The sequence below is a fragment of the Elephantulus edwardii genome, unplaced genomic scaffold, assembly GCF_000299155.1.
Source record: "Elephantulus edwardii isolate Elephantulus edwardi_28Jun2011 unplaced genomic scaffold, EleEdw1.0 scaffold00002, whole genome shotgun sequence".
In the NCBI taxonomy this organism is placed as follows: domain Eukaryota; kingdom Metazoa; phylum Chordata; class Mammalia; order Macroscelidea; family Macroscelididae; genus Elephantulus; species Elephantulus edwardii.
This window is the reverse complement of record NW_006399752.1, coordinates 8,640,453-8,652,431: the sequence shown is the minus strand read 5'-3', so window position 1 is coordinate 8,652,431 and position 11,979 is coordinate 8,640,453. Positions and strand designations below refer to the sequence as shown.

The 11,979-nt window shown below is 37.5% G+C and overlaps 1 pseudogene; it reads right to left on the bottom strand.

The window, feature by feature from the left end:
- LOC102863947 overlaps nt 1–10,952 on the bottom strand; it is a 74,012-nt pseudogene extending 63,060 nt beyond the window's left edge.
- Between the last annotated feature and the right edge of the window lie 1,027 nt (nt 10,953–11,979).

Here is an 11,979-nt window from a genome sequence, read left to right as displayed (position 1 = left end):
CAGGCTGCTCCTTGGAGGCAAGAATTCTAAAACTTTGTCGACATATTTTGGACATGTTGCAAGTGGAATCAGTCCTTGGAGGGGGACATCATGCTTGATGGGGTGGAGGGACAATGCAAGAAAGGAAGACCCTTGATGAAATGAATTGATTGAGTGACTGGGGTAATGGGGGTAAGTGTGTCAGAGACAGTATGATTGACACAGAGTAGAGCAGGGTTTAGGGCTGTTGTACATAGGGTTGTTATGAGTAGCAGGTGAATCAATGACACATAACAACATACTTTATACATGTTGTCAGGAGAAACCAGTCTTTTGAGAAAAGACATCATGCTAGGAAAGGTGGAAAGCCAGAGATAGAGAAGCAGATGCTCAACAACATGGATTAACATAGTGATTATAACAATGAACTTGAGCATGAAGGTGATGCAGGATAGGGTAATGTTCAGGTCTGTTGTTCACAGAGTCTCTATGAGTCTTAGTTGACTTAACAGCACCTAACAACAGCAATAATTTTGGTGTCTTTATTTCTCTGATTGCTGTCAAGTAAGAACTGAATCATAGCTGACCCTATATTCCGTTTCCAAGGCTGTAAGTCATGTGGGAGGAAATTGCCAGTATTTTTTCCCTGTAGAGCCTCTGGTGGATTGGAAGTGCTAAAGAGACATAGCCTTTAGGTTAGCAGCACAGCTCACTGGGTACTGGGTGACATGAGTTCATGTTGTAGTGTAACTGAGCTGTTACTTAGATCTTCCTGTATATGGTTTAAAAAAACAGAAGGATTTCTTTCACCAGTAGTTGTCTTAACCTTTAGCAGGCTACTGAACAAGGTTTTTAAAAGAATGAATTGCTAGGCCTCACATCCAGAGTTACTGACTGAGGAAGACTGGGATTGTTTTCGTTAGTTATCTTCAAATGGCTCTGACTCATATCAGCTCCATACACAACAGATTGAACCTTGCCTTTTGGCAACAATTCTCACAGTCTTCATGTGCTTAAGCCCACCCTTGTAGTCACTGTGAATTCATCTCACACCAACATTCCTCTCCTTCCTCACTCCTCTACTTTTTCAAGGATGATGTAATTTTTCATATACTGGGCTTTCCGGAGAGCATGCCCAATACATGTAAGATGAAGCTTCACCATCCTTGCTTTTAAGGATGATTTCACCATCCTAGATGTTCTTTATCTAAAACAGATTTGTTTGTTCTTTTGGCTGTCTTTGAGATAGTTAATACGTTACACTAACAGTGAATAAATAATATTTTTGGTCTTTTCTTTTTTACTGTCCAATTTTCACATGCACAGTAAACAATAGAAAATACCGCAGTTTAAGTCAGGTGCACCTTAATCTTTAAGAATTCATTTTTGCTGTTTAACTCTTTAAAGAGAAACTTAATGGCAGATTTGCATAGTGTAATATCTCATTTGAGTTCTTGACTCCTGTTTCCATGAGTGTTAACTGTCAAATTAAATGACGAATAGCTTCAGCCTTTACATATCATGATGTTGTTTGTTGCTCTTGTTATGAGGACTTTGGCTTTCTTGATGTCAGGTGTAATCTATACTGGAGGTTGTAACCTTTGTTCTTCTTTATCAAGTTCTCTTCACTTTTATCAAGAAAATTGTGTCATCTGCATATTGCACATTTTTGCGAAATCTTCATCCAATCCTGATGCCACATTCTTCTTCATATAGACCAGCTATTCTGATTATCTGATCAATTTACAGCATGAATAGACATGTAACCTGGATACACATATTTCATGTTTTTTTAACTATACTGTACCTTCTTGTTTTCTTTTAAGGGATTGCTTCCTCATTCATGTAGTTTTTGTATGAACATAATTAAGTGTTCTGGAGTTCCCATTCTTATCAATGTTAACCACAATTACAATACACGTAATTGTTGAGCAGTCAATAAAAGGCAAATAAATATCTTTCTGATATTATCTGCTTTTCAATTAATTTCCATCTGACATCAGCAATTAAATTCCTTATCCCATGTTTCTTCTGAATCCAGCCAGAATTACTAGCAGTTCCTTGTATAGTTTCAGTCACTTTAAAATGATGTTTAGCAAAATTTTACTTGTATATGTTATTAATGATATTTATTCAGTAATTTCTACATTCTGCTGTATCATCTTTTATTTTTTTGAGGAGTGGTCCAAATATGGTTGTCTTTGAAATTTCTTGATATAGTCTAGAGGACAAATTCAAGGTTGCAACTCTTTCCTAAAATTTGTTCAGTGAACCTTTGACCTCTTCCATTAGTATTGTTATTGGTTCTTGATCCTATGCTACTTCAAAAATGGTTCTGTGTTAACCAATTATTTTGGGTACAGTAACTCCAAGTAAAGGTCAAGCTTTCCTACTACCAATCCTGCTTCTTTATACCCGACTTTTGCATCCCAGCCACTTTGATCAATTTCAGACTGAAGAGGTTGGTGGTAGTTGTTGTTGAATACCATTAAGTCATAATTGACTGATAGCTGATGCTTCCATAATTTTTCAAAGGCAGAAAATTGAACAGGAGGAGATGGCCCATCTTTCTCCTGCAGAAAAGCTGGTGAGTTCCCAGAGTACCTTTGAGATTGCAGTGAAGCTTCTTACCACTAGGCCACCAGAGCAGAATTTGGTTTTTGTGTACCATAGGGTCAGAATTTACTCATAGCTGACCCTTTAGTGGGTTTTCAGAGGCAGTTAATCACATGGGAATAGATTGCCCATCCTTCTCCTGAGGAGCAGTTGGTGGCCTTGAACACTGTGCCTTCAAGATTGCAGCACAGCTTCTTGCCACTAAGCCACCAGAACTCACTAGCAGAAACTGGTTGTTGTTTTTGTATATTACCATCAAGTAAAAACCAGCCCATAGCTGACCCTCCAGTGGGTTTTCAGAGGCAGTGAATATCACAGGAGAAGATTGTCTGTCCTTCTCCAGCAGAGCAGCTGATAGATTTGAACTACATGTCTATGGGACTTCAGCACAGTTTCTTACCACTAGGATATCCTTGATTCTTCAAACTGCTTTTGTGATTGGTGTATAAATTTGAACAATAGTTATATTAACCTGCCTACCTTGTATGCATATGGGTATTATCCAAACACTGATATCATTGCACTTCATGATAAATCTCGAAATGCTTTCTTTAACAATGAATGTGACACTATTTCATATTATTTTCAGATTGTTATTGCCAGCATAGTAGCCTATGTCGTTGTTGTTGTTGTTGTTGTTATGTGCTATTGAGTTGTCTGTGACTCATAGTGACCCTATGTACAACAGCCCTAAACTCTGCCCTGTCCTGTGCCAATCTCACCATCTCCGACACACCTACCCCAATTACCCCAGTCACTGAAAGGGTCTTCCTCTCCTTTGCTGTCATTCCACCCTCCCAAGCATGACAACTCTCTCCAAGGACTTGTCCCTCCTTGCAACATGTCCAAAATATGTCAGACAAAGAAAGCTTCATAATCCTTACCTCCAAGGAGCAGCCCTGCTTCACCCTCTCCAGGACAAACCTGTTCATTTTCTTAGCAGTCCATAGCATATTCAATACTCTTCTTCAACAATTCTCCTTCTATCATCCCTAGTCATTGCCCAGCTCTCTGATGCATAGCAAGTGATTGCAAAGACCATGGCTGGAATTAGGTGCACCTTAGTCTCCAGCCTGGTATTGTTGCACTCAGTACTTTAAAGAGGTCTCAGAATTTCTAATTCAAAATAGCCAATGCAGTCTATTTCAGCTCACTAACACCTACAATACTAATCTGTGTTTCATTTAATTTTTACAACTTTCCACTTTCCAAAATTCATACCTCACATATTCCACATTCCATTTATTAGGAGATATTTACAACTATTTCTCCTCATTTTCATTTGTGCCACATTAGCAAATAAAGATCCTTCTATGAATGAATCCATCTGTGTCATTAAGGTAAATTCTCTATTGTCTTAGAGTAATAATAGCCAGCGTGCTTCACAGAGGCCAATAAGGTGAAACTTCGTCTCCATTAGTCATACATTGGGCATGTTATGAGAAGAGGCAGCCTTTAGATAAAGACATCATTCTTGGAAAAGTAGACAAGAAGACCCTCACAGGGATGGACTAACACAGTGACAGTAACAATGGGTTTGAGTGTTGCAGACACTATGGTGATGGTGCAGGGTAGGATAAAGCTTCCATTTGTTGTTTTTAGAGTAGTTAAGAGTTGTAGTCAACTCTAAGACACCAAGTATAAAGTAATTTGTGGAGGAATCTCCTGCTTCCTCATAGTTTTAGTGCAATTCGGCCTGAGGGACTCATCTCTTGTCACTATATCAAACAAAGTTCTACAGGTTTTTATAGGTTTTCAGCGTCCATTATTTCGGAAGTAGATAGCCAGTCTAGCTCCTAGTCTGTCTTAGTCTTGTAGCTCTGCTGAAATCTGTCCATCATGGATAACTCTCTAGCATTGAAATATTTGTGACATGACTTAAAACATGAAAGTAACACTCGAGGAACCATAATACACTAAACTGACAGATGAGTAGACTGGCATTAAGTCCAAGAATTTGCATCATTCTCCAGCCCCCGGGTGATGCTTGGTGTTGCTAGTCATGCCGCCATGATTTGAGAACTATCTCTCTAGGGAATCGTAGGTATCTTTGCTTTCTGTGAAGGAACATTTGGCACTCTGTAGAATGTCTTTGCATCAGTCATTATTTCTAACATCATGTAAGCTAAGAGTGCAAAAAAGAACTTCAATTTTGAATGAGGTCAGATTACTTTATCCCTTCATCCTTTCTAGGTTTTTTGTTTTGTTTTGTTTTTTTAGACCAGGGATAATTTATTATGAAATCAGACCAAAAAAATCCACAATCTAGGCAAGCAACATGCAACTTCAAGTCAAAGTCTTTGCTCTGGTAGCCTTTCCCAACCTTCTAAACTCACCCAAGCAGAGTCATTTCAAGAACTTAAGTTAATATCTCCTTGCCTCTCAGCCAAACTTCCTTCAGTTTTTCCAAGCAAAATTTATTCCTATGCATAAAGGAGTTTTCTCCCCACATTTCCCTTATCTAGCTGTAAAAAGTTCAAGTATTTACTGGCTTTTTAATTTACTGAGTGAGAAAACCTGCAGGGGTGGTGTATTATGGGATGAGAATGCAACTTTAGAGTCCCAAATTTGTATCCAGAGTTGAGATGGGAGCAGGAAAGATGTTATGGACAGCCAGAGAGTAATATAAATTACTGAAGACTCATATTGCAAAAGACCAAAATAAAGTGCCAAAGACAAGCTAACTGATTTGGTTCCTATGACTGAATTTACAATGACAGGTGAAGCCTTTTATGTTTAGTTGTTGTTTACCATTCAGCAGATTTTCTAGGCAGTTAAGTGCAGGGGAGGAGACTGCCCATCCTTCTCCCAAAAATCTCTATGTTTAGAGTGCTCCTTTGTTCTCCTAAATGTAAAGGGGTGATTGATATGCCATTGACTAGACTCCACAGTTTCTTCCCAGGCAAGAGGAAACTATCAAGGAGCGGGTTCAGAGCATCTCCTTAGTATATCTTTAGAAAAGGAAATAAAAAGCTTAGCAATTTTAGTACATGAACGATTTAGATTTAAAACAAATAGGTAAAGACATTAGCACAGTATTAATATCATTCTGAACCCACACCTGTTCAAGTCCGACAAGAAAGAATTAGTTTTGCCTTTAAAAAAACCCCATACCATGTCTTAGTCTAGAATTTTAAATAACATTTCTCCCAAGATAGGATGATATGAGGATGTTGCAACCATGAATCTCACAGTCATTTATTTATTTATTCAATATCTCTCAGAGAACAAAATTTGGATGAATGACAGGACACATCATGAACATGCACCTGCAAAATGTATTTCATGCATTCTTTTTGTGACACTTTGTTACATTTTTCTTTAAGCCTTTCCTTTTTATGCAGGAAAGAACATTAAGCATTTCAATGCATAAACATTTCACCTTTAAAACTTTTAGTACTTAAGCTGTAATATTGCTATTACTGTACTATGAATCTAAAAATGTCTCTGTCCAGGTCTCATCCACTGTAGTTTAGAAGACATGTCTTTATACTTTAGGAACCAACACCCTCAAGTCATCTAGACTATAAATCATGAAAAGGCAATATGGTTGTGTTTTACTGGGTAATATATATATATATATATATATATATATATATATATATTCTCAAATTCCTCTGGGAATTGCATTATTCAGTATGAATCCTCCCTAATATGTTATAATTTTACATTCTCATTGCTTTTTTTGGATTGTGCAAGGATTTTTTTGTACATATATGACATTCAATCATCTCAACAACTCTACTAAGTTATCCTATTTTGTGGATAAGGAAAGTGAAATTCAAGAACACAAAAGAACTTATTTGATCAATTAGCCAGGAAGTCATGGTGGGGGGTTGGAGGATCTCCAAGTTCAAGGCTAGACCGTCACATTCTACCACAATAAATGTTTCTATGAGAAGCATGTGCTAATGTGCTTAGCTTTTCAGTCATCAGGATGGAGAGGGAGCTTCTCTGAAAAACAAGGAAACAGACCTATTTGAAAGCACATATTTTCTAAGTTGTTCTATTTCTTCTTTTCTCTATTTGGTGTTTGGTTTTATAAACCTATACTAGGACTAAATTTAACAGTGTAGCTGCAACTACTGTGAAAATGTCTTATGACTCAGCTCTGCAAGGATATTATTAAAGTAGAGGAAATGTCTTACTCCATCAGTCTATATAGAGTCATGTCAACTCTTCCCTCTGGCAAGCGTAGTTATGGAAGTTTTTTCTGAGTTCTATATAGCACCTGCTTTTGCCTGGAGATGTAGATACAATGATTTGTCAGTAACAGTGAAAAAAGGTCCAATTTCATTTCCTCTAGATACAGACACAGGGATTTAGACGACGTTATTAATCATTCTCATTCATAAACTCTTTGTTACAAAGAAAACTTTTTAAATATTTAAGAACAAGTCCAGTTTCATAAAATGTTGTACCATCATTAGAAGATTTCAGTTGTACAATGGAGATGCATGAGCACTTTTGTTCATCTAAATCCTTGACCTTCTAACATGTCAATGGTGCAGCAACCAATGAATTGTGTTCATGGCAAATCGGGGAATAGAGGAGCAAAGGACATCACATCAAGACAGTAACAATGACTTTTTAAAGGGCAATTTTCCATATTTTATGGTGGGAATTTGAAGGCTATTTGTCTTTCAAAGATTTTTTAATCTTGTTCATATTTTATAAAATATAAACCTTAGAATTAGATTCTTTCTGTTTTCCTTCTTTCCTTTCATTTTCATATCATATTAAATCCTGTGTATGCTAAGACCGTAGTGTATCCCTCTCTGTGTTACTCTTCTTCCCAAATATCTAAGCCTGTATAATAAATTTACCATTTAGGAAAGGTGTTTTATTCTAATGCAAAATTTTTTAGTGAAAGATTTGCCCCCATCATCACTGACCCTGAGGTCTGTGTGCTCCTTTCTATGGTAAATGGAATAAAATTATTATATAGTATATTAGCAAAGCACAATACTAAAAATAAACACTTTCGCCTCCTCTCCCCCAACAGAAAAGCAGAAAAAGTAACAAAACTTAAGATAAATTAGAAATTAATTTCCAAAAAAAAAAGAAACAAAAAAGAAATTAATTTCTAACTAGTAGTGTGTGAAATGTAATCTACAAACAATTTGAGGATAATTGTTGCTATTATTGGATTGTGCGGAGTCAAGCACAGCTCATAGCGACCCTAAAAGAACAGATCTGAACTCTGTCCTATCCTGTGCCAACTTCAAAATTTCTGACACTCCCAAATCCATTGATGCAATCACTACATACATCAGTCCATTTGATTGTTTTCCTATGATGTCCCTCTGCAAGGATAGCCTCTGCTAGTCATATGTCTTATGTATGTGAGATGAAATTTTGCCCTTCTTGCCTCCAAGGAGTACTCTAGCTCTAAGAAAAATCTGTTTATACTTTTGATACTTCATGAGATATTCAGCACTCTTCTCCTACACCACAATTCAAAGGCATCAGTTTTTTTTTTTCTGTCATCCTTAGTCATTGCCCATGTTTCAGCAGCATAACAAGTGACAGAAAAGACGATGGCTTGAATCAGGCACACCTTATTCTTCAAAGTGATATGATTGTTCCTTAGTAATTTGGGGAAGTCCCTGACTTCAGAATTTGTCAATGCAATAGGTCTCCTGATCTCCTGACAGTCAATACCAAGTGTACTGATTGGGGATCCAAGTAAGACTAAATCATTGACAATTTCAATCTTTTCTCCATCTATCATGATGTTGCCTGTTAGTCTAGTGGTGAGAAATTTTGTTTTCTTGACATTGAGATGTAATTCCTATTGAAGGATGTAGTATTTGCTCTTTTGCAGCAAGCACTTTACATTCTGCTCACTTTCAGCAAACAAAGTTGTGTCATTCATGTAACACAGGCTATTGGTAAGTATTCATCTGATCTTGATACTAAATTATTCTTCATAGAATCCAGCTTCTAGAATTATTTGCTTAGCCTACAGATTAAATAGGAATAGAGAGTGGACCCAATCTTGACACATACCTTTTCATAGTTTTAAACCATATAGTGTTCACTTGCTCTATTCACACAACAGCTTCTTGGTCTAGGTATTATTTTCACATGAGCACAATTAAGTGTTCTGGAATTTCCATTCTTCTCAATGTTATCTGAGGATAGAACAACTCTTTTTTATCTTTTACTATCCCCTTGTGCTTGTTGGTACTCTTTTTGTGTGCCTTTGAATCAGAACCAAACAGCTAACCCTCCAGCAGTTTTTCAGAGGCTATAAAATTACAGGGAATGAGTTGATCCATCTGCTTCCTATAGAGTAACTGGTGAATTCAAACCACGTGTCTTTGGGTTGATGTTGCAACTCCTTATCCACTAGTCTACCAGAACTCCTTGTGCTTATATTGTTTTTGTGTATCACTGAGTTGGAACCAACCCATAGCTGACCCTCTGGAGGGTTTTACAGAGCCAGTTAATCACATAGGAGGAGATTGTTCATCTTTCTTCCCCAGAGGAGTTAGTAGATTCAAACCACATGCCTCTAGAATTGCAGTATAGTTTCTTACCATTAGGCAACCAGAACTCACTAACTAAGCTGAAAACTACGCAGTAATATTCCTATTTGCAACTCTATCATATTTTTTTCATTTGACACCATTCTAAGTTTATGTGAAAAATAAAGATCATTCCCAAGATGGGACTAGACACTGTAGCTTTGAGCATTTTTCTAAGGCAGCCTTAGCTCTTTGCAATGCTTGGTGGTTAGACAGTATTTCCCAAGACAAAATGATAATTCTAACTTGATTTAACATCTAGGCATTTACTTGAATCAATTCCAAACATCTATAATTCCCCAGTCATACTAGTAGTCCTTGCTAGGTACAGAGATTGAGAGAACTTTTAGGTCAGATGAAAATTTGTCTATAGCTGACTAAGTAATAGCAGGATTGCCTTGGGAACTGAAAAAATTTAAGAGTCAATCAGTATTATTTTTTAATTAAATTTTATTTATTTTAATGAACATTTACAGAGATTTTGGGTTTTCATTCATTCATTGTTGCACTATTTTCTCTACCCTCCTCCCCAGTTCATTCTTCTTTTTTTCCCCCTCTTGAAAGTCTTTTTTAATTGTCCAATTGCCACAGTGCTTGTCAAAGCCAGTTCTGATTAATCTCCTTTGTCAGTGTGTCCTTTGCCATTCCCTATCACTCCTCCCTGAGAGAGACTTCACCCTGATTCATAAGGAAAAGGGGATGGCGTATACTCTTAGCTACTTCCTGCTGAAAAGGGATGCTGTAGGTTTCAGGGTGAAGATCTTCTCTCACTACTCTAAAGGGCCCCTTTGGCAATAGGAAACAGACTATTATGGAGATTGATTTTGGAATATAGATGCACTGTTATCAATTGTGCTTAGCCATACATGTTCATATCCTTGAAGAAGTATCATGGAAGTGTTGCAGCCTAGAAGACACAAATTTAACTAACAAGTTAAAAGTACATGAGTCAAAAATTAAAAAGCAATAATATTCCAAGTAGAGGCTCTAATAGTGGCACAAAACAAGTTACAGAGGGAAGGTAGTTCTTACAATAAAAGGCCTATTGACTAGCACTTTGTCTATTATAGTATAAAGGTTAGGAACCACAAGATGTAAAGGCTCAACTATGTCATTTATTGTTCTTAAGTCCTGGAGCAAATTCCATCTACCACTGGGTTGTTTTACAACTCGCAAGTCCGCATTCAAGGCAGAGGTGAAATAAGGAACTGCTTATGAGGTTTTCTGTCAATTCCAACAACTAAGAAATAGTGAGAATAGTTGGGACCTCAGAAGGCAGTATTCTTAGACAGTTTGAAAAAGCCTTCGATGAACACCTTGACATTAGCCAAAGGTAAGTATATTAAATTTACTATGGAAATTCAAGAGTAATGTGCACCAGTGTGAGCAGGGCAGATGGAATTTGAGTGAAAACTATTATTAAAATAACTACTGAGAGCCTCAGCAGGGAGCAACATTTCTCCATAGGGAGCAGCATGCTTTGGCAGGAAGCAGAGAACCATGGCAGGGAGCAACAAGCCACAGCAGAACTCACCCACCATGAGCAAAATGGATACCAGTAATTTGAGTGAGGTACTTGGGAGGGGGAGGATCATTGTTGATTTCTGGACCACTTGGGACCCCTTTACCTTAAGCAGGATGGAGGGAGACAAGACAGCTTGAACTCAACTGGGGTGGCAGATCTAGTTCTCGTAGGAAAAATCAAGTCTTCCTGATTTTCCATTCTGCCCCCCACACACACACCCCACTCCCTGTGTGTGTCTGTGTGTGCCACCCACCTCCCCTGCACGCACCTGTGCAGGCGCCCACCCTTTGTGCATGCATGCACGCACTTGCCCAACCCTCTTCTGATGCAGTGACTTCAGATCAAGAACCAGCTATTGCCTCAGGCATAAAAACTCTACCACAGCAATGACACAAAAGATGCAGGCTATGTCACATTCTACACAGCCAAAGCAAGATATTACCTTCAAAAAAATGACACAGTGTCAATGGATTTCCCAAAGCCACAAAGTCTGATGGAACTTTCTGACACAGAATTTAAAAGAACATTGACTGAAGATTTCCAATGGGTGAAAGACAAATTTGAAGAAATACAGGATACTGAAAGCAAAAACCAGGAGAATCTTAAAAAAAAAATAAAAAATCCAAAACAATGTAGATAAAACAAATGAGGCATTAGAGGCTCTAGAAACAACAAGAAACCATGATTTAAAATATGAGAACCAATGTTTCAGATGCTGTCAACACGATGGAGGCACTCATGAACATAGTTGCAGAAATAGAAAACAGAACCAGTGAAATAGAAGATAGAATTGTCACCATTGATCTGCTAGAGTGAAAAGCAGAATCAAAAAAGAATGTGGGACACCTTTAAAAGAAAGAATATGTGCATCATCGGAATCCCAGAACAGGAAGAAGCAAGTAAAGGGACCAAAAAAGTTGTGGAAGAATTACTGGAGGGAAACTTCCCAGACGTAATAAAGAATAAGGGAATATATGTTCAAGATGCTGAGTGAACGCCATATAAAATAGACACTAAAAGAAAAACACTAAGGCACATAATAGTTAAATTTGCCAGAACCAAAGATAAGGAAAAGCAGCAGCAAGAGAGAAACAAAGGGTAAACTACAAGGGAGAGAGAATAAGACTAAGTGCTGATTTCTCAGGAGAAACCATGTGAGCAAAAAGAGAGTGGAAGAACAAATATCAAACACTCAAATAACACAACTGTCAACCAAGAATACTGTACCCAGCAAAATTATCCATCAAATATGAAGAAGAGATCAAGATATTCCCAGAAAATCAGAACCTAAGAGAGTTTTTAAAAACAAGACCAGCATTGCAGGAA